Consider the following 26857-nt stretch of genomic DNA (forward strand, 5'->3'; position numbering starts at 1 on the left):
ACATTGAGGAGTATATTAGCTCAGTGAGACGTACTAGGTGTATCTTAGGTCTGCAAGAAGCATTTGAACTCAAAAGATGTGTGTTTGATTTTAGTGAGACATGAGTTTAGTGAGATGTATTTGAGCTATATTTAAGATCAGAATTCCTAAAATCATTGAGGAGTATATTAGCTCAGTGAGAAGTATTTGAGCTCTGTGAGTTCTGAGGTCAGTGAGATGTATTTGAGCTCTGTGAGGTGTGTCTGAGGTCTGTGAGATGTATTTGAGCTCCGTGAGGTGTATCTGAGGTCTGTGAGAATTATTTGAGCCCAATGAGGTGTTTGAGCTCAGTGAGGTATGAGTTCCGTAAGATGTGTTTCAGCTATATTTGAGATCAGAATTCCTGAAAACATTGAGGAGTATATTAGCTCAGTGAGACGTACTTGTGCTTAGGTATATCTTAGGTCTGCAAGAAGCATTTGAGCTCAAAAGATGTGTGTTTGATTTTAGTGAGACATGAGTTTAGTGAGATGTATTTGAGCTATATTTAAGATCAGAATTCCTAAAATCATTGAGGAGTATATTAGCTCAGTGAGAAGTATTTGAGCTCTGTGAGTTCTGAGATCAGTGAGATGTATTTGAGCTCTGTGAGTTCTGAGATCAGTGAGATGTATTTGAGCTCTGTGAGGTGTGTCTGAGGTCTGTGAGGATTATTTGAGCCCAATGAGGTGTGTTTGAGCTCAGTGAGGTATGAGTTCCGTAAGATGTGTTTCAGCTATATTTGAGATCAGAATTCCTGAAAACATTGAGGAGTATATTAGCTCAGTGAGACGTACTTGTGCTTAGGTATATCTTAGGTCTGCAAGAAGCATTTGAGCTCAAAAGATGTGTGTTTGATTTTAGTGAGACATGAGTTTAGTGAGATGTATTTGAGCTATATTTAAGATCAGAATTCCTAAAATCATTGAGGAGTATATTAGCTCAGTGAGAAGTATTTGAGCTCTGTGAGTTCTGAGATCAGTGAGATGTATTTGAGCTCTGTGAGTTCTGAGATCAGTGAGATGTATTTGAGCTCTGTGAGGTGTGTCTGAGGTCTGTGAGGATTATTTGAGCCCAATGAGGTGTGTTTGAGCTCAGTGAGGTATGAGTTCCGTAAGATGTGTTTCAGCTATATTTGAGATCAGAATTCCTGAAAACACTGAGGAGTATATTAGCTCAGTGAGACGTACTTGTGCTTAGGTGTATCTTAGGTCTGCAAGAAGCATTTGAGCTCAAAAGATGTGTGTTTGATTTTAGTGAGACATGAGTTTAGTGAGATGTATTTGAGCTATATTTAAGATCAGAATTCCTAAAATCATTGAGGAGTATATTAGCTCAGTGAGAAGTATTTGAGCTCTGTGAGTTCTGAGGTCAGTGAGATGTATTTGAGCTCTGTGAGGTGTGTCGGAGGTCTGTGAGAATTATTTGAGCCCAATGAGGTGTGTTTGAGCTCAGTGAGGTGTGAGTTCCGTAAAATGTGTTTCAGCTATATTTGAGATCAGAATTCCTGAAAACATTGAGGAGTATATTAGCTCAGTGAGACGTACTAGGTGTATCTTAGGTCTGCAAGAAGCATTTGAACTCAAAAGATGTGTGTTTGATTTTAGTGAGACATGAGTTTAGTGAGATGTATTTGAGCTATATTTAAGATCAGAATTCCTAAAATCATTGAGGAGTATATTAGCTCAGTGAGAAGTATTTGAGCTCTGTGAGTTCTGAGGTCAGTGAGATGTATTTGAGCTCTGTGAGGTGTGTCTGAGGTCTGTGAGATGTATTTGAGCTCCGTGAGGTGTATCTGAGGTCTGTGAGAATTATTTGAGCCCAATGAGGTGTTTGAGCTCAGTGAGGTTTTAATATGGAGATGCTCTACCACCCTCTGACTGTTAGCAGCAGTCTTCAGATGTACTCAGATAACAGACACCGCAACATACTTTTGCGAGAAGCTTCCTCGTTCAAGTCCTGAATTTAGACCAGATGATCGAACTCTGGGGACTCTTACTGGGCAGTCTTTAGGTAAAATAACGTTTGTCGGGTTTTTTACCCATGTAACGTGAACCATTTTGTGGCTAGCGTAGCTTTAGCTGACAGGTTTTGGGTTAGCTTAGCCTAAACAACGAGAGAACAAACTCAGCGAATAATCTTAAACTCAATAAAGACTTGGGTTGAAGTCGGACTAGAACGTGTTGTTTTTGTTCTTTATCGAGTGCTGATGACTTTTGGGACTTGTATTTCTTCCCCGGAGGACTTTTTCTACTCAACACTGGAGTTCAATCTACACAACAGTCAGGTAAGAGTTTTTTGCATGTTTTATAGATATTAGCAGATTTAACCCTTCAGCTGTAAATGCTTAACGTTGTATATTACACCAAAGAATGTTATTATTCCTTGAATTTTACGCTGTTTTCTATAAAACTTTGGAGTTGAGACTGAAGGTAGAACTTGGTTTATTTGCCAAAGTAAAATATAAGCATTTTTTTATTAAATAAATACCGGACAGTTTAATATCTGAAGGGGAAAAGTGTTGTCTTAGCAAAATCGAATAAGAAAACTGCTAAAAACATTGAATTTTCCATGGTTGGTGTGAGAAAAATGTATAATTTTAAGAGTTAGAAGTTTATTAATAAAACAGGGTAAAGTTATTGCAGAAATAGGAGACAATATTTGAAAACTGAGCAAATACCAAAGAGAAAATAGAGTTAACTCAGGTTTTCCCTTTCACTAAAACTTCCAGGTGCTATGAATTATAATATAATAATCAGATTAATTAATATGAAAGACATACAAAGACTGCAGTTGTGTAAAATACTTGAGAAAGAGAGAAAGACAGGACAGAAATGCACTGATATTTCAAATGTGTGAATCTGATATCAATGTCCGATTTTTCCACATTTCAAATATTAAATATGTATTGGGGATTCAGATATTGATGCTTGAATATTGAAAAAATTGTAGATGTTGATATAACTCACAACATCAGGTTTGGCATTAATTTTTTTATGGTGGCGGGGGTTATAATATAAAATAAATAAATTTCACATATATTAGCATGGTAGCCCCACATAACCATCATCAAATAATGATTTGAAATATTAGTCAGAACATCTGTTCAGTGCTGATGTTTTATGTGAATCTTCAGATACTGATATGATCCAACATCACTGTGCAGATTCATAAGGAAAATTTGATATTAAAAACACAGAAATACCAACCACGTCCATGTTAGAATGAAGTTAAGTGGAAACACTCTTAATACGTCAGTTTTATAATATTGTGAGGTCACCTGCAGTGGGGAATTGGGACCGTTTTATGCCTTTATTTACACCCTAATACAGGCATAGTAAGCAAAGCAGTATTTGGGCTTGGTGAAGTAGCTTCACCATTATTTCCAGGCCTCCCAGAGTCTGGAGGCGGTTAAAGGCACTGATTGTCTTTTTTGGAAAGGGACATGAAGTGCAGATTACACAACGTTAAATTAAAACCTTTAAAAATATTATTATGAAGACACAAGAACCTGTAATTGTTCAAAATAAAGCTGTCAAAAATGATATTTTGCTCTTTTAATATACTTTATGTCTGGACTCTACAAGATTACAGTTATTCTCAGTTCAGGGCTTCAATAATATTCCTAATCCTTTTATAATGTCACCCACAATGACGTATCAAATGTATATTAAATGTATATTTTGTAGTCGTTACTTAGTAATTATTCAGTAATTTCACCTCTAACAGGTGATGCCATACTAGGGTTTTTGCACCAGAAATATTGGTGTAGGTCTGATGAAATTATATACAGCATTATTGCTGTACAGTGTTAGTAATTAGTTTCTACTTAGTTTCTAATCGGTTGACGTATGACGTACAGATATACTGTATCTCACATTAGTTGATAACATTTTGTGATCTATGATTTGCCTAAACAGGCCATGGAACTCTAGTCATCAGTTCTTTCTGATCTGTGCTGAACTGACTAGGGATGTGAAGCTGTATTGGTGGTGGGATGTGTCCTGTAATGCCTCAGTAATTGTAGGAGTGTGAAGAGGCTTTGTGCGGCGTTGGTTGATAAAAATAATAAGCACCTCTTACTATTCTGTATGAACCTGATTAAAAAAAACTAGCCTACATTCAGTGTTTACTGCTCTTCATTTATTAATAATAAATGCTTATTATTAATAGCAGAAGTACAAAAAATATCAGCACTCAGACCAGTGTCAGCGAGTTTTATTTTAATACCATGGCTAACTTCGAAGGTTTAAATGCATCACATGTTGGAACATGAAATGCTTTGGAAAAGGGAAGAGCCTGAAGCAGGAGCTTTTTTATATTAGTGTTCATTTACAAGAAATCCTTCCCAGAGAAAAAGTACAGTTTCACTTTTAGTTGTGAGGACCAGGAAGAATGGACCGGGTACTTTCCACCCTTTTAGGCTAAGTTGCGACACTGTCTTACACTTGCAAATCTAAGGAATACATCTGGGTGATAATGTAAATGGACAATATGGAATATAAACAAGCTGATATTTCAGTGGGTGAATGTGTGCAAATTGTTATAGGTTATAGGAGTGTAAGGATGAGGGGGTGAAGCCCTGTAATGGACTGGCCCCCTGTCTAGTGTGTGCCCTAGGGATCCAGAGTGGCTGACAAGCCCCTTTCACACGTGATGACTAAAATTTTCCAGTGCTTGCCTGGAGTGTGTGTGTGAACGCAAACACCAAAATATTTCTCTTGGACTTTGTGGGCTTTATATCCTCCTAGTGCCCCAGTAGAAACTCCGGATAAAGTCTGAGTAAGTTATGTGTGAACAGAGCCCATGCCTAAAGCATGCAGAACATTTTCAGCTTCAGGAACATGTCTGACATAGAAGATCTCCCGCTGTGTGTCTGTGTGAAGGGACCTGGTTCTTCAGAGTTTCTCTGGAGTTTAGCCGGAGTTCATATGGGAAAGCTGCTTCACTCACTCTCTGATGCTTAGGAATTGCAACACTATTAGGACCTGCACACGGTGTTCTTTTAAGTGCTTTGCATCAGTAACACTTTGTTGTATTGGAGCACTGCCATGTAGTAATTGTTCTAAATCTTTAATTCTACACACAAGAAAACTAAAGGGATATTATATCAGTTGCAGCCCAATCTGTGTCTGATGGTTCTGTCACATGGTCAAATACCATAGATAATGAATTTGAAAAAATGAGGAAACATCATCATCTTCTTTCCTGCTTAATCCATTTCAGGGTCTCAGTAAAAAGAGGAAACATAACGACCCAAAACAAACTTACAATAGAAGTCAGTGGACATTTGAAGATTGCCTTGTTTTGGCAGAACCCATTTTGAGCAGTCAAACTGAATTATGAATTAAGCTGCAATATACAGTTAAATAGAATTATTTATACTGGTAATTAGTGGTAATTCATTATCAGTGCAGTGCATAATCAGTGCTCAAATGAATTACCACAGATAACAGAGAAAAACTACAAGGGATTTTTTTTAGTTCATTACTTTAGAACTAGTAAGATCATAAGATCAGCTTTGGTGAGATTTTCAGTTTGTCTCAAATGAACACCTGTGTTTTAGAGAGTAACGGATATAGTTTAGAAATTACTCTGTGTAGTCATGTATTTCAAATTTTACAGCAGCTGCCCAGTGAGTGAGTCCTCAGGTTTCGAGTTTCTATTCTCTTCGAGTTATTTGAGTGGAGCAGATTTGAAAAACATTGGCATTGATTTTTCTTTAGCTAAAGAACATAGTGAATAAAAATAAAATGTAATTGCTGTTAATTATGTGAGTGATAATACAGGGTTTGTACGGGTGCTTGAAATCCATGAAAATGCTTGAATATTAATGTTGTATTTTCCAGTTTGGAAAGTGCTGGAATTTTGGATAAAGTGCTTGAAATTGTACCTGTATTTCTTTAACAACAAATGGCTGAAAAGTTCACCTATTAGATGGACAAATAAAATAAGTCTCAGAGCCTAAAATGAAACCTGCTCCACATGGTCTCGCTAGCGCCTGTGCGTGTGTTAATGATGGGAATTCTGAGTCTTTTTGGTGAACCAAAATCATTTGACTCAGCTCACCCAGAAGTGCAGACTTTGGGTTCGAAAATGGCTCTTCATTATACCATGGAGGAGAGAATCACCCTAACAATCTGCTCTGGTTAGAGGAAAGAAAGGAATGGCTCTTGGACAAGAGCTTGCTTCTATTGTTCACCTAAAAGGCCTGGCTCAAATAGCTTGTTTGAGACCAATACACTGCAAGGTAACATGTAACTGCGATCTGCCAGTGTGCTTTCATGTGTGACCCGCATCCGCGAAGACACAGTCGGAGTCAGAGAGAACTCCTTCAAAATGCAGGAAGTTGCCATTTTAATTAGCTCTGCCTCTAAAATCACAAACACAAACAATGGATAAGACAAGGAAAAAACCCACAAGTAGCCTCCTGCAAAGCCTACAAAAACACCTGTAGCTTTTCACAATGGGAGGGTCTGCGCTCTCCGTCACATGAAAGGTACATCTTAGTGGAGAATTTTTGAGAAAACGCGAATGCTCATGTGTTTATGTACTCTGCTAGCTGCCGAATTTGCAGGCTTAATGATGTGCACTGTGTGCAATACAACTGAGTAATGCTAGTTTTCATGGCGTCATTTTCATGCCAATAGTAGAAAATACTAGGTGAAAATATAAACATGCACGTTTAAAGATTTCGCGCACAAAAGCACAGGACAACATAATAAAAATAACGTAACTTAAGGAAATAGCAAAGAAAGTCTACTTATAAACAGGTGACACCTTTTGAAACTTTGATTTATTTTTAAAGTCATCCTTCTGCTGTTACCAAATACAGTTCTCGATGTTTATTATCGATTTTAGTTGAGTATGTATGTATTTGAATAAATAAAGAATTTACTACAATGGTAAGGTGCTGGAAAAGCTTGAAAATTGACCTTGAAAGGGCATGAAAAGTGCTTGAATTTGACTTTGAAAAACTGTATAAAACCTGTTAATAATAAATTATAATTATGTCAGACGAATGTATAGCAAAACAACAGTAAATAAGCTTTCAAGGGTCATCAGTCAGCTGGATGATAATTTAGCCGATATATGGTTCTTTATTACTTAAAACCTCTTCAAACATTTTCTTGTGATAAATTCAGAATATTTGTCTCTTTTAGAAGTCATCTAGACCCACTGCGACCCTGAAGTGGATAAGCACTTACAGATAATGAATGAATGAATGAGTAAATTAATAAAATATACTCCTATAAAATCTGCTTCCCTCTCTATCCATGGGGTTCCAGAAAAATAATGTTTGTTTGACCAAATAGCGTGAGACATCACATATTTAGGTGTGTACGTTTTTACCAAATAACTAGTGCTGGGCGATAAAACGATATCGATATGTTTCGTGATTAATTTTTGCCCGATAACGATGATAAGCTTTGGGAAATAGAGTTCGATAAACCTTCATTTCTATTCCCGGTTAGCACATCCAGCTACACGCTATCTAGGTTTAATTCAAGTGCTTGTGTGTATGTATTAAATGTATAAACATTTATATTAAATATGTTATAGTCTCCTGTTCGCTATGTGTATTTCGTCTGGGATAGCAACCCCTTAAACACTTGGGGTGGTAATGCCCTAAGAATGTTTTCATGACACAAGACAAAGATATCATTAATTTTTATGTGGTAAGGAAATGTTATTGTTCCAGTGAAATCTTTCCTTGTGAATTTGAGTAATGTGAATACTATATGTGCATATATATGTATATATAAATATATATATTTAGAAGGATGTCCTTTGTCACAGTGTGACAAAATGTTAATATCACGATAAATATCGAGATTGATCAATATAGAAAACCTTATCGTGAAAAGTAATTTGGCCATATCGCCCAGCTCTATATCTAACCTTGCTTTCTTGCCTTGGTTGTTCATGTAATCATCAGAATACATGAAGGCTGGACACCTACCTAAACTAAGGCTTTTAACTGAGGGGATTATGAAGGTGAAAGCTCTAGGAGCCCAGCTCTACTCAGCCCAGCTTAGTGTCCTGTACAAACACAACTCTGTTCTATTGTTTAGTGACGTGAGGTGTTGTAGTTTTTGTTCAGGAACACACTCCTTTATTGAAGCATCTTTCTGAATCTGTGCGTCCTCATGTAGTTTGTGTGATATACACCCTTACCACATGCGCGAACTACAAATGCCTACATGCTCCTTGTCTTTCTGCACATTCATCACACAGCAGTAATGACACCTAGGCACTGATCGTAATCCGATTTGCCGTTTACACTTCTGGTCAGACCCAGATGTGACTGAGGAAGCAGCTGACTGTGCTGGAATAATGCAGGCATGAACATGATGAAATATTCTTGTGTACTCCGGCCAGCGGGTTCTTTCGTAAAACTATAGGGGAACCGAAAGAGGGCGTGTACACAGAAAATGTAAAAAAAAGTGTGTTTTGACTGTAAATTTGTTCAATGTGAGTGTGTATTTCTCATTAAAAGTGTGCGTTCCCGTGTGTTCATTGCTGGTTTGCAGTAATAAGCAGAATGCTGTTTATATACTCGCAAGTAAAAAAAATTAAAAACTGCAGGGAAAATTAATAGTTCCTGCACTATAGGGATGTTAGCATGCATCAGTTTTCACATCTGTAAACTGAGGAATCAAAATTCAAACCCAAATAGAGCCTCTGTCATTACTACTCAGCATTGGGCTTGGCACTGCAGAAACTGCACTGTGTAACTTTAGGAGTTATACTCACGCCCCCTTGATTTCTGGACAGTGCTGTGAAAACGAATTGCACTCTTCAACTGTAGAAGTTTCGACTGACCCAAATTTTTGTTGCTTATTTTGTAACTTTTTACATTAATTTCTGGAACCCAGTGGATAGAGAGGGAGGCAGATGGGTCCAGGGCCTACCTGGAATCATTGCCGCAAGGTGGTAACACACACTGGAGGGGGCACTAGTCCTTCACAGGGCGACACACACTCACACATTCAGAATTTTTTATTGTTATTATTTATTTTAAAATATTTAAAATGCAGCATAGTCCAGTGCTGCCTGAATGTTCTGCTCTTTTAATAAACTCATTGTTAAATGTTGATATTATGGTCAAATTAAAAAGGTTTTTATTAAGCATAAAATTGCTAATATGATTTTTGTTCATATGTTTTTTTTAGTTTGGACACAATATCAACAAAAGTTCAGGGTGAATGGGGTCTCATTGTGATGTGTCTGTCTTTGTGGTCTGAATATGAAGAACAGATACAGCAGAGTTCTGTTTATGAGTGTGAATCAGTGATAGCTTCATAACCGAATACAGTCCTCCTGCTGAGCTTTAAGTAGTGAGTGCTTCATAGAAGATAGTTTTGTGTATGTATGAGACCTCTTTTTATACATGTAGTAAAAGGTGTGTGTGTGTGTGTGTGAGTCTGTGTGCATGTATGAGTGTGAAAGTTCCATTCATTTTCAGGACAAAAATGTCCTGATTGTAGTAACCCAGTAGTTTATGTTTAAATTTAGATTTGGGCTTAAATGCTAATGGGGGGCACTTTTATAACCTTCAGCCACAAGATTAAACCCAAGTTTAATTGACTAGTGAAATTAATAACTGATTATCTCATTACAGTGGCATTTGTCAAGCAGTGGGATATTGTAGCCAGCGAAACACCAGTCAGTCCCTCACACATCGGTACCTTGGGTTTCAGTCTATATTTTTTTAAAAAGAAATTTCAGCAGAAAAAAATTTAGAGAATTGTGTCATGTTTCCATCCATTACACTTTCATTAATGTACTTCAGATGACATAGCCTCTTGTGATCTGGAGCTAAATCAGTGACTTAAGTGTTTAAATCTATATTTTACATATTTTTATTAGATTTGTATCTGAATTTTGAATAATTGATATATATTATATGAATATTTTATATTTGCATGGCATAATAAACTTGAAATTGTGAGGCGGTGAAATATTCAGATTTTTAAAATTCTGGTTAAAAAGCTGGACAATTAATCGAAATCAGACATTCAGAACTTCTATATTGATCATTTTTATTCTGTTACGCCCCCACTCTGTGTTCATCTACTGTCTTTTTAAAACCGCGCTACCAAACTGTAGTCACGTGACTCTGCCCCTGTCTGCCACATGGAAACAACATAAACGCAGAAGCCGACCAAGTGACTCGAGCTCGTACCAAAGGAAAACACAGCGTCTGTGGTTTGGACGTGCTGTGTGTTGACTATAATTAAGACGACACTGAACAAAAAGAAAATGTAAACACTGAGAAAAAACAGTTTCAGCGACTGAAGCACAATCTCACACCAAATATAAACAGTGCTCAGAAAGTGAGAGGAACAAGCTCCCAGCGTCATTAGAAAAAATATCCCAGCTTTAACACTGGAGCGTATTTACAGCACAGGCCTCGTCACTGAACTGTGAGGGTCACAAATACAACAACAAAATAATCGTTCATTAATCGTAATCATGGTAAAATGTACAATTACTCGTGATATTGATTTGTGCTCATATCGCCCAGCACAAAGCAGTTTCACAATCTCGTTCCAGTTCTTGCCCTGAGTACAAAAGCCTCCCTTGAAATAAGCACTTTAATGATGTTATGCGCTATAGGGCACAAATGATCAAAGGGTCTGAGAGTAGAACTGGGACACACTCGTCCCTTTGTGTACATCACTACGAATTTAATACGGGTCTTACTGTTTAGCCGAGCTCCACTCAACGATAGTGTTTCACTGGACGATCAGACGGAGAAGTTTTGAAAGCTGCTGAGATTTGATCATAATCTCTAGTTCATATGTGGAGGTGTTTCTGTGACACACACACCGCAGCTCTTTGTTTAACTTTATACAACTCTACAGATCTTCAAACTGTTAAAGCCACGACACCAGAGAGTGAGTGGTTTGATCAATATTTTAATGAGACTGCGGATCTCCATTTCATACATTCATTCATTATCTGTAACCGCTTATCCAATTCAGGGTCGCGGTGGGTCCAGAGCCTACCTGGAATCATTGGGCGCAAGGCGGGAACACACCCTGGAGGGGGCGCCAGTCCTTCACAGGGCAACACAGACACACACATTCACTCACACCTATGGACACTTTTGAGTCGCCAATCCACCTACCAACGTGTGTTTTTGGACTGTGGGCGGAAACCAGAGTACCTGGAGGAAACCCACGCGGACACAGAGAGAACACACCACACTCCTCACAGACAGTCACCTGGAGGAAACCCACGCGGACACAGGGAGAACACACCACACTCCTCACAGACAGTCACCCGGAGGAAACCCACGCAGACACAGGGAGAACACACCACACCCCTCACAGACAGTCACCCGGAGCGGGACTCGAACCCACTCCAGGTCCCTGGAGCTGTGTGACTGCGACACTACCTGCTGCGCCACCGTGCCATGCAGCACTCTTTAATCAATCAGAGCTTAATATGGATTTAAACATTTCTACATACATGCTGTTCCTTTATAAAATATTTAATACTTCTGGTTAATTACGTGATGAGGTTAAACATCACCGTAAATGTAATCTTTTCAGCTCCTGCCATTAACACAAGGTTTCACATTTAACTGTGTCTTCAGTTTTGTAGTTTTTTATGAACAGACAGGCTTTCCTTGATCATACACCGTCCTGAACGACATGATGTTTATATTACATCACTCCAGCAAATTCCCCGAACTTCAGCATGTTTAAAAAATGAAAAAGAAAAGGACACTGTAGAGAAATGACATGTTTTTTTTAACACAAGACAACATTCAGATCATGAAAACATTTTAATTCAATGGTGATATTTACTAATTTTTTATATTTATTAACCATAATTTATACAGTAGGAACAGGGCATCACTGGGACCCCGTAATTTATGTAGAAATAATTACATTTCTGTTTAAACATCAGACTTTAAAGGCTTTGTGATGGAGGTCCAGTCGCCTTGAATAAACCCACACTGGTGTATTGGCCTGTTTTGCTGTAAAGGTAAACAGAGATGATGCTGTGTTTCTAAATTAGTCAGAAGCAGAGGTGAGTAGAGTAGCCAAAAATTGTACTCAAGTAAGTGTATTGTTACTTTTTAAAGTAAAAAGTAGTCATCCAATTAAGTAAAAGTAAAAAAGTAAAAAGTGAAAAAACTACTCATAATACACCTGAATGCAAAAATATATAACACAGCATTGAACAAATTCAGAGCCGGAGATGATCTCTTAAACCATTAAAACAATTATAAATTAAATCTTTACAAAATAACATAACTTCAATTCAGCCACAATAACTTAACAACAAAACAATGGGCTCAATATGTAGAGGTTACAAAGAATAAGAGCCAGAAAAGTTCAGTCTAGTTAAACACTGCAGTCCATCTCTCTGTGGAAGATTATATTTCCTGAGAAGCCTGCTGGGTGACATCTATTTTAACGATTTTAATTTTTAAGACTCGAATTTATGGGGTCGAAATTCAACCTGAAATTCAAGGGCGGCACGGTGGCGTAGTGTCGCAGTCACACAGCTCCAGGGGCCTGGAGGTTGTGGGTTCGATTCCCACTCCGGGTGACTGTCTGTGAGGAGTGTGGTGTGTTCTCCCTGTGTCTCCGTGTGGGTTTCCTCCGGGTGACTGTCTGTGAGGAGTGTGGTGTGTTCTCCCTGTGTCTCCGTGTGGGTTTCCTCCGGGTGACTGTCTGTGAGGAGTGTGGTGTGTTCTCCCTGTGTCCGCGTGGGTTTCCTCCGGGGGACTGTCTGTGAGGAGTGTGGTGTGTTCTCTCTGTGTCTGCGTGGGTTTCCTCCGGGTGACTGTCTGTGAGGAGTGTGGTGTGTTCTCTCTGTATCTGCGTGGGTTTCCTCCGGGTGACTGTCTGTGAGGAGTGTGGTGTGTTCTCTCTGTATCTGCGTGGGTTTCCTCCGGGTGACTGTCTGTGAGGAGTGTGGTGTGTTCTCTCTGTATCTGCGTGGGTTTCCTCCGGGTGACTGTCTGTGAAGAGTGTGGTGTGTTCTCTCTGTGTCTGCGTGGGTTTCCTCCGGGTGACTGTCTGTGAGGAGTGTGGTGTGTTCTCTCTGTATCTGCGTGGGTTTCCTCCAGGTGACTGTCTGTGAGGAGTGTGGTGTGTTCTCTCTGTATCTGCGTGGGTTTCCTCCGGGTGCCCTGGTTTCCTTTCACGGTCCAAAAACACACATTGGTAGGTAGATTGGTGACTCAAACGTGTTGGTAGGTGTGAGGGTGTGAGTGAATGTGTGACTGTGTGTGTTGCCCTGTGAAGGATTGGCGCCCCCTCCAGGGTGTATTCCCGCCTTGCGCCCAATGATTCCAGGTAGGACCCACCGCGACCCTGAACTGGATAAGCGCTTACAGATAATAAATGAATGAATCTGAAATTCAATATGTTTACATGCACTTGTGAAATCAGATAATAGGAAAAGTTTACGTGAGTATTACATGGCAATAATCTGATTTCTGCCCTGCATCAGCCAATAATATCACAAAAAGACCTGAGAGAAAAAATCCACTGTGGCTTTTTGTAAACATGGGCCCACTTTACCTGCAAATATGGATCATATTTTCTTATGATTTTTAATATTACAGCGTGCTGCCCTTCTCTCTGTTCCTCTACTCTGTGGGTGAGACAAAGACAAGCTTTTTGAGACCTGAGCTGTTGGACATTTCTTTGTGGTGAGGATTAGTTGGAGTGAGAGGTACTTAATGAATTTTCAGATACAGAATGGTAATAGAGCTTCAAAATATGTGTCACAGACAGAGAAATCGGATCGAAAACGCTGAGCCAGTTAACATAGTGATTTCTTAATCTGATTTCTAGACCTTGCATAACCTGATTAAGAATGGATTGTTAAGTGCATGTAAACACACTCAACGTTATACCCTCCACCTGTCAGTAGCTCTAATCTAGTGATTGATCAGTGAATATATGTACGTCTGTGGTTTGTTCGGATTGGGGGGGTGGGGGTTGTGTGGTTAAAGTTTGGGTTGGGTCAGTGGTGTGTGGTTAAAGCCTGTCATGTGTTTAAAAACAAAAACAGCAAGAACAGGGGTGTAGCCTTCATTGCTCGGAACTGAAAATATTTATTGTGTGTGTATGTAAATACGAAGCAACAGCATTATCTGCAGACTTTTAAGGGTTTTTAAGGGTATTATATAAATGATAAAACTACTTATTAACGTCTGTCTGTCTTACGTCTTCTTAACTTTACCGCCGTAAACTAGTTTCACTGATCTGTGAGAACATTGCGTTCTGTAAGACAGCTTTTCTTAAACTGCAACAGAATTTGTGTCGCAGATACTGGGTTAGTGTTGAGGTTGGTATCTTTACCAGCTGTGTGTGTGTGTGTTTGAGCTGATAAGTGTGGGTCAGCTTGCAGCTCGATGTGCAGGCGTACTGATAACCCCAAAAAAACATGTTGCCAGAGTGTGTTTGTGTATGTTTATCAGTGGATGGTTTGTGATGTTTTAGGTCTCAAAAATGACACCTAATAATAATATTATACTATAACACTCAACAGTAGTACCCTGATATCAGCATTAATAAATATTTGTATTTGACTCATAAAGGTTTATTTGCTCTATAAGTAGCTGGTTTTAGTTTAAGCACCCACTTATGATGAGCATTCGAAAGTAGCCTATGAAACATTGTTGTACACCACAGGAAGAAATGCACAGCTAACAACACCTCTTTAACAAGTTGATTGGACTCTTTCTGTTCTTGTGTTCAGCAATATGTTTTAATATATTTGGTAATGTTGTTCTGACAGAAATATTCATTCATTTTCTGATAGCGCTTCTTCCAGATCTGGGTCACACTGGGTCCAGGGCCCGCTTAGAATCATTGGGTGCAAGGCAGGAACACACCACTCCACCACAGTCTGACTCACACAGTTACTCTCACCTGTAGGGACTGTTGCACAGCCAGTCCACCTGCTGACGTGTTTAAGGACGGTGGGAGGGAACCGGAGCACCCAGAGGAAACCCACACAGACACAGGGAAAACACGCCACACTCCTCTCAGACAGTGACCAAAAGCAAGGATTGATCCCGGGACCGTGGAGCTGTGAGGCATTGACACTATCTACAGCACCACTATGCTGCCACTGAAAAAAAGTTTACATTTTTTTTAAATACATGGATATCTTGATTCATCGGCGCACATAAAGATCCTCTTCAGGTGCTCTAAAGGCTAATTTATACTCACTTTATGTACATAAATAAATACGTCCATTTCAAATATTGTTACTGTCAAGGTTACTGGTGGAGGAGGTGGTGATAATGTAACGTCATTACAAAAAAATACCATATAGGCCACAATGTAAACAGTGCTGGTCTGTGAGGCCATTACATATTTTGCCACATGTGGATGTAGAAGTCTTTGCACTTATTCGAATTCATATGGCACTGATTGTATTTCACTTGAACTATGGGCAACACTGCCCCCTGGTTTCCAACGGCACCGCTCAACTCTCTCAGTATCCCATAATGTGCACAAATACAGAGGAAATTAACACAAATTATGAACAGCCTTGAGCATAATTGAGTCTTAAGCCTGGCCCAAACAACAGGGTAATCGGGCCGATTTTGACTGATGGGTGGAAGTGTGCGAGTAAGTGTGTGAGTGTGTCGCCCTGTGAAGGACTGAGGCCCCCTGCAGGGTGTCACTCCGCCTTGCACCCAGTGATTCCGGGTAGGCTCCGGACCCACTGCGACTGGATAAGCGCTTACAGACAATGAATGAATGAATACTTTTAGTGATTCTTGTTTATTATATTTTTATAATGGTCTAAAATAGTTTCCAGTAACAAATATTGGAGCTGAGACTGTTTATAAACCTCTGCATTAGGAAAGAAAACCCCCACTTCCCACACAAAGCAGAAGAATGTGCTCTGTTCAGGAGAATCTCTTAAGGTTATGCCCTGCTTTTTTATTTTATTTTATATTATTTTGGGTCTAGTCAATAGTACACCATCAATGTCCTGAACGAATGGGGTTAATTGACCTCATTTATTTTTAATGCAAACAGTGCAGGAGTTTGCATATTGACGTTTGTTTTAGTTGTGTGTGTGAAAGACCAATTTCATGACTTTGATTACGTGCCACATTTAAACATCAAAGATGTTTAATTTGACTTAGAGTCAGACGTTATTTTCATCATCAAATATATCGCTTAGATATCACTTAGCAAATGAGTGGCCCAGCGGGTGATTATAAATTTTCCTGTACTTTACTGTTAGCATTTCTTATTAAAATGTTGTATGCATCTCCCATTCTTTATTTTCTATAAAAAATAATTAATAATACAATAAAAACCCCATAGATCTCTGTTTCCATTTAGTGTTGATGTAGCTGCTGGGTGGTGGTGGTATTCTCTTGAAAGGTTTTATGTTGAATTGGGGAATCTTTAGGGAGAGCCCCAATGTACTTACTAGTTTGCCACATATAATACTAATGCTGCACTACTGAGTCAAAGCGTATTCCTTATATGGTTGTAGTACATTGAAATCTGTGATTTGTCAGTTATTCGACACCTACACACTTAGCAAAATGGGTGCTATGTTGTATAAATCCTCCTTTTATCTTTGAGCTTTACAGAACCATACTGTTTTTAGAACAAACCCCTAATTTCTCTTAATGGCTCTGTTACAGGACAAGTTCAAGACCTTTACTGTTAATAAACCGCAATGAAGTAAATATGGATTCTAGATCATTTTGGACTATTTCTCATTGTCCCTTTAGTAAAACAGAGCAGAATGTGAAGAACAATGTTTATACAGTGCAACCTCCACCTACGATCTTGATCCGTTCCGTGACCCGGTTCGTAAGTGGAAAAGTTAGTTTCTCGAGTCAATTTCCCCATTTAAAATAATGGAAAAGCAATTAATGCGTTCCAGTCCCAGTTCCAGTACATGTAGCGTTACTAAAGATGAAAGAGAAATACAGTGGAAACACTAATAAAAAAGAAATAAAGTTGTAAGTGGTTACACAGCGCTACCTTGAAGACGTGACGACTGGCTGGAGGACTAACACAGGCACTGGCTGTATGACGGGAGGTGGGGGGTGGGTGGAATAACGGAGAGTAGGTGGTGAATGTGGGGAGACGAAGCGTAGATACGGCTTAACGTAGCACAAATTTCAATGTCTGCTATTTACACTAATGCTAAATTGCTAAAACTACAATGTGCTAATCTTAAAAGCTCACTCAAGTCTGGGCGCTGGGAGACTTGCCTATTGGTGTCAGTGGCCATTTCCAGCCGCCGGCTCGGCAGAGGCTCGGGTTCATTTCTAGAATCGTGGTTCATTGGTGGAGGTAAAAAATATTCAGATGCCCGGTCCGTATCTTGGAAAGTTCGTTAGTATAGGCATTCGTTAGTAGAGGTTCCACTGTATATATAGAGAGAATAGGGCTATATCTAAAAGGGATTTTTCTGAGCAACATTTTATTGGTTTTATTTTATATTACCTGTTTAATAATTAAGAACTGGCTTTAGTGTCAACCTCTGAATGTAAGAAGCCAGACTGTAAAACTTGTTGACACACTGTTCTTGATAATATAGGACAAATTTTGAGGTAGTTACAATTTGAAATTGCACTCTTTTAAATTGCAATTTCTTGTTAACAATGCAATAAAAAGACAATTTGATTTAGAATACAGAGCTGGAGATTAAAGCAACTTTGCCTGGACTGCATTGTGCCCTCTCAGCATGAGCGTGACCTCATTTTTAGCCAATTATGTTCCTTTCCTTTAGCGATGTTTTCCTCATCATATGACACTGCAGTTTACAACCTCTGACTGACTTTTTGAGAATTGAAAATGCTGAACAGTCAAGTAATCACTATTTTAAAATATTTCCCTGAGACATTTCTTAGTTACAGCGCTAAACCGACAGGAAGTTCAAACACATTTGGAATTTTCTTTAATATTTTTGGTTGTCCTTTGATTTTTTTTGGGGGGGGGGGATTTTTTTTTGGTAACTTTGCTGATTTAACTGCAGTGTTGGCTTTTAAGAGTCTTAATTGTTTGCCTGAATTCTGGCCTTTTGAAATTGGGGTTTATATTTCGAACTTTGGCGGTGCTGTATAGGAAAGATTTGTAATTTTATCACCAGCCATTGAAGGAGAAGAATTTCAATAACACTTTGTAAACATTAAAACAATAAAAACAGCTAAAGGAGTTGTGATTAGCTTGATTTGATTTAAAACATTTTTTACATAATGCCAGCCTGTGCAAATACGCAGTTGCAGATTATAACTGAAAATGATTTATTATGTATAGGGTTGATTATTGACATTGGAGTTGTATCCGTGTGAAGGTCCTTTTTTTCTGTGACTCTGATTCACAGAAACATGGTTCCAAATTGCTAAACGTTGTACATATTTTCTACTGATGTCAGCAGAAATAGGAATACAGATTTCCCCCGTTGCAATAATGAGGTGATGAAATAATTAAAGGGAAAACTAAACTGAGCCTTGGAATTTGGACAGAGAAGCTGTATGAGGTACTTTGGTTGTCTACAGTAATTGATGATTTAAAGTTTTGGACAGGGTGTCCTGCCACATTCACATCCTAAATATGAAAAACACTTTGGATTCATTTGGTAATTTACATGCGTGGGTGACGTCTGAGGCATTAAAAAGTGTTGATGTGACAAAAAACTCCCACAAATATGAACTTTCTGGAATGTACCATAATTTACATGAATGTCATTGTGGTTTGACAAGTTATTGGTTGTGGAGTCCTGATGTTCTTTTTCTCAGCCAAAACTATTCATTCTAGCTGCTGGGCTGTCCTCGTTTAGCCCTAACGTCTCAGTGAGGGACGGTTCAGATTTTGTCATTGTACCCATTTCGTTCATTTAAATGGGTCCCCAGAGAAGCATGTAGTAATGAGTTCAGCCTGTGCATGTCCATCATGGTCACAAAATGAATTAGCACCTGGAATTGGAGATTTCTGTGTGTTACCATACTGCCTTTAGTGTTAGATGCTCTTTATTATTTTCAAAACAGTGTAGTCCCTCAACAAAAGCAACAATACAAAGCATGTAAAATATGTGTTAAATCATATCATGTTAAATATATATCATGGTGAGTTTTTGCTTACAAAATCATTGTTAGCTCATGTTTTGTTACATGTTGAATAGATGAGAAACTAAATCTGTTTTCTGAATCATATTTTTGTGGTTCGTACAATATACATGCGGAGAGTATGCTTCTAATCTTTGGTGATGCTTATGTAACCAGCATCCTCAACAATCCCACTGAGGCGGAGAAGGCTAATGACAAGCAAAAACTGACCTGTTTGTCTTTTAGTTTGATCAATGAACTTGCATCCAGTGGAAAGTGAAGAACAATGTGTTCTATATCACAGGGTAAAAGCTAGATCATGGTTTTTAGTGAGTCGACAAAGTGGGGCCTGGAAGTGGGACCCCACACTGCAAATGTAGAGTTTCACTTATTTCACCCTGTACTGCTGTGTCTGCTTCAGTGGCATAGCAGGCTTAGTTTTTTGGATGGTAATATTTCACATATGTTTCACATATAATGCAAGTTTAATTTATTACTGAACACTTGTTCCCATTAAAAATGAAAGTAGATTAAAGGCTAAGCACCAGCGATATGAAAGTGTCAAACAAATAAATACAGTGGAATTTGAGTTCCTAACTTGTGTTTATTGATAGTCAGAAAACATGTTATTTCTTACTAATTCAAGGAATAAGGTTTAAAAGACTGTTGCCCCCCCCCAACGGTGTTGGGAAACTCTAATAGGCGTCTTGCCTGTGACGTAGATGGTGGACAACAACTCTAGAAGCTGCACTTAATTTAATGCAAAATGACGAAAAGGTGTGTTGTTTTTGGCTGCAATCATTCAATGTACAGTGGGACATCTGTGAACAAATGGCCCAAAGATCCCAAAATATCCAGAAAATGGACTAAATTTGTCAATTTTAAACAGGCACTTTGGAAAGGACCATCCGCTCACTCCGTTATCTGTAGCTCATTTCACTGGCGCTTTTCCAACAATATGGGCATGTAAGGCGCCAACGAAAGGTGTTCAAGAGCCTCTGTAACATGGAGGTAAACAGGGTAAGGACACTCACTTCGCGTGTTTTAGTTGGTGTTAGTTAACGTTAGCTTGACTTGCTAAACTCGGTGCCTCAGATTATACTCGGCTACGTAGCTGCATTACGGAGGTTTATAGTGTCGGATGAATTCAAGTTCGACTTCGATCACATTTACAAGAATAACGGTACCTCTAAATTTGAGTTTAGCTTATTGCTAGGCTATTGTCATGAATAATGTTGGTTATTTAGCTAGATACTGTCATAACAGTCAGTCATAACGGTGTTTTACCGCGGCGTTGTTCAGCTGTTGTCCACCAGTGACGTCATTGTTGCGTTCGAGAATTTCCGTAGTGAGCTCGGGTTTTTCCGTCAATTTAATAACATTGTCAGTTTTAAAGCAAATTAAGCTGCTATTTTCATTTTAATTCACACTTAAATATGTCAGTAACTAAAATAATGTCAAATGTTCCTGGAGGTCAATTAAGTGGTGCTTAGCCTTTAAAGAGGCAGAAATAGCCTCTTAGGTGTTTTCTAGGTCGATCCAGGACTTTTCATCTAAAGTTGTCTCATGGCCTGTCATTTGCCACATGAAGGCATTCTTTATTGTCCTTTTTGTGTTTTTGAGTCCACCTTTTTACATTAGCACTGGCCACACGTTTTCTAAATTCAGTGCAGCAGTTTTCAGGTTGTGTCTTTTATGCATCAGTAGTTGTTCATTTCTGAACTGGAGAAACGGGCCCATAACCTGCTCGAGCACACGCACAATCACACTCAGTACACCCCTAGTTTTTCACATCCTGTTCCTGCAGTTCTGCAATCACCACAGAAACCGCAGTGTGACCAACTGAAGTGAGTGACAGCATGTGTGACGTAACGGCCCAAAAAGGGGCGTGGGGCTTCTCTGCTGCGTTCTTCTGCTTTTTAACATTTTAGCGTTTTAACTCAGAAAACTGAAGGGAAAACCCCAGCTGTGTCCGTCAGCAAAGAGTCAGAGACAAATTGGTATCAGACAGCGAGGACATATCGGATTTTAAACACTTAAAATTGGTTTGAATGTGGCAGGTTATTGCTTGTGTTGTGGATATATTGGGAATTATCCGTGCTTTCCTTGTTGACATTGTATTAGCTTTACTATGCTGCTGATTGTGATGGGCAGCAGTGTCCGGAACACCTGTGTACAGGTAAAATATACCTTTTCCTTTCATTTTGCAAGTGCCTTGCCTTTGAGTGTGTTTACTTATGTGTAGGTGTGCACAGCATTGTGTGTGTGTTTGGGGGGGGTGCTTAGAAATGATGTGAAATCTGCACTGGAGTGACTTACAATAATTCCGTTATTATAAGTTTTGTTTCTGATGCAGTTACAAAATATTATTTTATCATACAGTACATTATGATACAGTATCACAGGGTACAGAAGAGCTGGTGAATTACAATGCAGATTTTTTATAGGCAGTGCAGTTTGATCTTACCTGTGTTAGCATCTTTATTAGAGCTCTTTGTAATTTATCCATGTTTATGAAGGTCTATAAAAGGCCTTCATGGTGTAGGACCAGGGTATTTATCAGATCTGCTACAGAGATATGAGCCAAGAACTCTCAGATATTTAGAAACTAGTCCGTTAGTCCTGCCTCAGGTCTAAACTAAACACAGAGAAGCAGCGTTTAGCTCCTGTGTCGCTCTTAAATGGAACCAACTGACTGAGAACATCAGTTTAAACTACTCTTTTATCTATTCTGTAACGGCACTTCAAAAGCTTCTGTATTTTATTCTAATTTACTGTCTTTTATTGTTTGATCGTATAGTTTTGTTTATTGCCAATTTTTCATCCACTTTCACTTCCCTTTAGTTAAAATCTGGCTTTTTAATCATTTGCATGTCCCATTTTTTGTGTAGAAAAATAAGGGCTATAGGAAATTGACTCTTTCTGTGTGCTTCCATGTTTTATTTCACTGCACAAAAAAAGCCCTGTGTTGAGATTGAATTCACATTGCAGTTTTATTTTAATGCTAATTTATTAAAGGCATTAGTAAGTGTATTATCCAGTGTTTGTTTGATGTGTGTCTTTCTTAAAACATATGAGAGGGTTGAAGATGCTCTGTAAAAGCCTAGTTGTTTTTACGTGGTAGTTATTAAACAAATTCTCATTAGGTAGAAAAACCAAGCGATTTGAATTTTAAATTTTTCTCAGCAGATTTGCATATTCCATTTGTTAGTCCTTAAATATAACTAAATAAACAAACATGTAGCGTTTCAAACTGGTTTCTGTGGAGTTACTAAACGATAAGCCTCTTTATTATGTGGTCATACAATTAATGCGTTAAAACAAGAAAACAGCAGCCAAGTTGCTTTATGCCAGTTGCATGTTTGCGTAGTGCAGCTTAGGGGCTTCACTTTCACACCAGTGTATTTGTCCATTTGACTATTCCTTTAACCCCTTAAGCTCCCAAGTATTTTTAGAATAACTAATAATGATTAGATATTCCAGACTGTTATTTGCAGTGTTAGAACGTTAGTTAGAGTTGTTAGTGTTACGTGGTTTTTCGTTGAAGGCCTGTTTTGTTTACTGTTGTGTGTTTTTCTGTTTGTGTAGCTTGATTTGTGCTCAGGTTTAACCACAGGCAGGCAGAGGTGATGCATGCAAAATCTCTTTCTCTCTCTGCTGTGGATGGAAAGTTCTGGGTACACAGCGGTGCAGAAGGACTTGAGTTAAACTGTCTGTCCACCGTAGGTCTGAGTGAGGCTCAGTTGATTTACTGCATCTGAGCACCAGCCTCGAAAATAACCATCCACAAATCACTTTTATAAACTCTCCCCGAATGATGCAAGGCAAGGAAGGGCTACAAAATCTTTCTCACCGTCTCCCCTAAGACAGTCTGGCTCTCTCTTTTTTATTTATTTATTTTTTTAATATATTTGTTCTTTTACACTACGCTTTGTCCCCACACGTTTTTCATGTGGTTCATCAGACTGATTATTTCTGAAATAACTATTGGAAAAGAAAAATATAAAGGATTATTCCAAATTTTAATTTAATTTCATATTTATTTGACAGTAAATTGCCATTTTTAGTATTGGCAAATTACTCCTCTACACTAATTACTGTTAGTGAACAGTGGGGGTTTCCTGCGGGTGACTGTCTGTGAGGAGTATGGTGTGTTCTCCCTGTGTCTGCGTGGGTTTCCTCCGGGTGACTGTCTGTGAGGAGTGTGGTGTGTTCTCCCTGTGTCTGCGTGGGTTTCCTCCGGGTGACTGTCTGTGAGGAGTGTGGTGTGTTCTCCCTGCATGGGTCACTGGAATGCATCACGTTATAGTGGGCCAGTCCCAAAGCCCAGATAAATAGGCAAGATTGCATCAGGAAGGGCATCCGGCGTAAAAACTGTGCCAGATCAATAGTATGGATCGTGGTTGATCTGCTGTGGCGACCCCTGATGTGAGGGAGCAGCCGAAAGAAGAAGAATTTGTTGTCGCTGAGTTGATTAGAGGGCAGTAGTTAGTAACCATAAACGAACAGAAGTAGTACATGTGATGTGGTACTTTCCACAACTGCCCACTCTCACACTTTGAGGCCCAGTTTCCTCAATCAGTGTTTCTATGTCATCCATCCTTTCAGTCTTTCTCTTTCTTTCTCTGTTCTTCTTTCTGTGTCACGCTCTTTCTCTCTCTGTCAGTACAGGTTGGGAATCCCGTAGCCCGATGTTAGTATTTAGAGCAGAGTGGTATAGATTTGTTTTACAGACAGCAGATGAAGGTTATTCTTCATCTTTATTAATGATAATCTTTCTAGTGTTTTGTTTGATGTTTGTGTCTGATTACAGATGTGGTTTGTTTCACTTCCTGTTGTACAGAGTGCAGGTAGTTATAAACATTCAGCCATGCTGTGTGGTGTGATTGATGGAGGAGGGTAAAAAAGCAAAACACAAAATCTGTTTTGACTGAGCTGTTTTGATTTCACCCCTACTTTTAATAGAGCAGATTGATGTCATGTAAAAACATATAATCTGCAATTTGGTGTCTTAAAGCGTCTGCCCGAGGGTAGCAGAACAAATTCCTGATACAGGATGTGTGTGGGGTCGTCTAAAATCTTCATTGCCTCCCCGAGTATTGACTTTCCATAGAGATGCATGTAGCCCTGGTCTGTGTGACCTACAATCGTCAGTGCAGTTTTGACCAGACGCCCCAATTTAGCCTTTAACTGAACTGTCAGATGACCAAACCAAGTTTGCATGCCATACTGTATCACACTCTCTAAGATACAGGGTCAGCAGTTAGTGTTCCTTCCTAGGTTCTGAACTCAAACTTTGGAGTTTGAGCGTTATTTTCACAGCAGACAGTAGATGCTATTATGAGAGGTCCTGCTCAATCTGGCCTCCACGACCACATGAAAGTAACTTACATTCTTCAGCATTTAGCTACATACACGAGGGTGAGTTTCTGGCCAAAAAAAAAAACATCTGCACAGAAGCACATACTTTTCATAAAATAAAACAAACAAGTATGAGTTTTTTTTTTGTTTTTAAAACAGCAATACACCATCAAGTATTCATTAAGTAAAAAAAATATATATAAAATCGATGAGTAGAAAGACCTTATTGGTTGTTCACGGGAAAGACAGCAGGTTATGTGCATCAGGTGCAGCATGTCGGTCGTCTCCCGCCTGATGTTGTAGTCTCACAGCCTCCCACTTTAATTACAAGATGCAAAAAGGGAGAAAGTAGAAAATGAAGTAGTTATTTTTCCATATTTCTTGTAATTCAGATTGTGAGGAGCAGAAATAAAGCATTAGAAATTTGAAGGAAAAAAATGTAAATGTATCAAATGGGGGAACATTTTTTTTGTTTTACATCCAATTTTCTATTTTCCAATTTGCCTCAAACAGTCAGAAAATTGAGCTGATGGACGTTACACAGAGCAGTAGACTTCAGAGATGCCTAGTTTGTTCATTCACTGTGATTATTGTGAAATGTCTGTGTCTGAGACAGAGCGCCTCTGAAGGGAGTGAAGGACATAAGTAACGCAGTTTTACCTTTTTTACATTTCCAAATTGGTACACCATTAGGTATTGGCCTTTAAACTTGTTCTATAATAACCACAATGATGTTATGACAGGGATGAAAGGTCAACATATGGATCCTAAAGGTGGGTTTCCCAGGCAGGGATTTTCAATAGAGAAACACCATTAGCAAAGCTGTGTAGTCCAGGGAACTGACCTTTAGAGTTTGAGTTAACATGAAGTTAAGGTAAAAAACCCCCAGAGGGGACGACTGTCCTTCTGACAACCGATGTCCAAAACCGCTGTGTGCTCTGTGGCTCTCTGGTGTGTTTGTGGAAAAATACATTTCTTGGTTCTCCTTGTGTTAAATGACTAAGTGTAAGCTGAAACAGATGAGGTCAATAAGCCAAAGCTCTTTTACTCAGAATGTAATGAATTCAGGACTTAAAGACTGAGTGCACAGTCCTTCCATCTGTGTCCCAGCAGTGATTCAGAGGTTTTCAAAAATTTCCATCTTTTTAGCATGTTTCAGTTTGTCACTGTTCTGTGCATTCTGCATGTCCCTGGAGAGCTACCAAGAAGTGAAACCACTGATCTTAGAGCTGCTTGATATTGACACAAAGCTGTTGCTCCATTAGTCAGCCAGCAAAGTTTCTCAGTAATTCTTACGAAATATGACTTGGTTCTTTGCAGATTTTGGGCACAAAAAAAAAACACTCTAATAATAGCCCACTCTGTTTTGTGTGCGAGTGTATGTTATTTTTTTCATTCCTCCCTGAACTTACATGGTTAAATAAAAGGTAAATTAGTAGCCCTTGTGTGCACCAGTTTCTTGTAGTATGTTCCTGTTTAAACCTTTCAGAATTGGTCGCCCAAAAAGGACTGGAGCCTAGTGCTGAACTACAGAGCATTCTGAATGAGTGGTCATAAGACACAGAGCCTACTTCAGGACTCCTAATCCTATTATTCACATTACTATTCTAAAAACCATAACTATAAGTTGAATTACTCATTGTCTTCTATGCCATGGTTGTGTACATTTGGTTTCACACTGCAAATAAGCAAGTGCAAGTAATAAAATTTCTACGATGTACCTAAGTCTTGTCGTCATCAGCTGCGTGGGCTGCGTTTACTCATACTTGCTTGACATTGATTGGTTTGCAGAGGGGTTTGCGTGACGTTGGCGTGTGGTCAGTTCTGAGGTTTGCCAGTAAAAACAAACGATCTGATCCGTTGTTACTGTACGACTAATATTATGGAACTGCTAACAGTAGCACTACTACTAGCATTACTACTGCAGTCTCTTTAACTTCAGGTGGCATTGCTCTCCCACTCTTTCATATCCCTTCTTTCTCATTCTATTACAATATAAAGTTTGTGTTTTCTTCAAGCTGATGTTGAACTTAATCTGAGCAAACGTCAGTTAAATATTTCATCTCTTCAGCGCCACATCTGCTACCATGACTCATTCTTTTGTTGTTTACAGAGAGATGGGCTGCTTCAACTTCCTGCAAGTGGTCTGAAAGTGTGTTCACACTGCAAGGGAAGCAAAGCATGTAACAGTTTGATATGGACATAAAAGTCTGACCAAATTTTGGTCCTTTTGGTTTAGACTGTGGTCTGAGGCATATTTTTACACCTGTTATTTTGGTTTGGACCCAACTAAAAATGTCAGAAAGGTGGGACAGTCTTGTAATCTAATTGTTACAAGACAAGTTTTTCTAGTCGAGACCATAAATTTAAATCTTTATCCAAAATACACCCTGCTATATGTAT

The 26857-nt window shown here is 38.9% G+C and overlaps 1 protein-coding gene across 1 annotated transcript in view; it reads left to right on the forward strand.

Moving 5' to 3' along the window:
* The first annotated feature begins 787 nt into the window (after window positions 1-787).
* Window positions 788-26857, forward strand: part of jak2a (Janus kinase 2a) — a 60118-nt gene continuing 34048 nt past the window's right edge. The window contains exon 1 of the mRNA XM_066645150.1: window positions 788-2305. The gene's annotated coding sequence lies outside the window, so the exon portion shown is untranslated. The remainder of the gene's footprint in view (window positions 2306-26857) is intronic.

The sequence above is a fragment of the Hoplias malabaricus genome, chromosome 15, assembly GCF_029633855.1.
Source record: "Hoplias malabaricus isolate fHopMal1 chromosome 15, fHopMal1.hap1, whole genome shotgun sequence".
Classification (NCBI taxonomy): domain Eukaryota; kingdom Metazoa; phylum Chordata; class Actinopteri; order Characiformes; family Erythrinidae; genus Hoplias; species Hoplias malabaricus.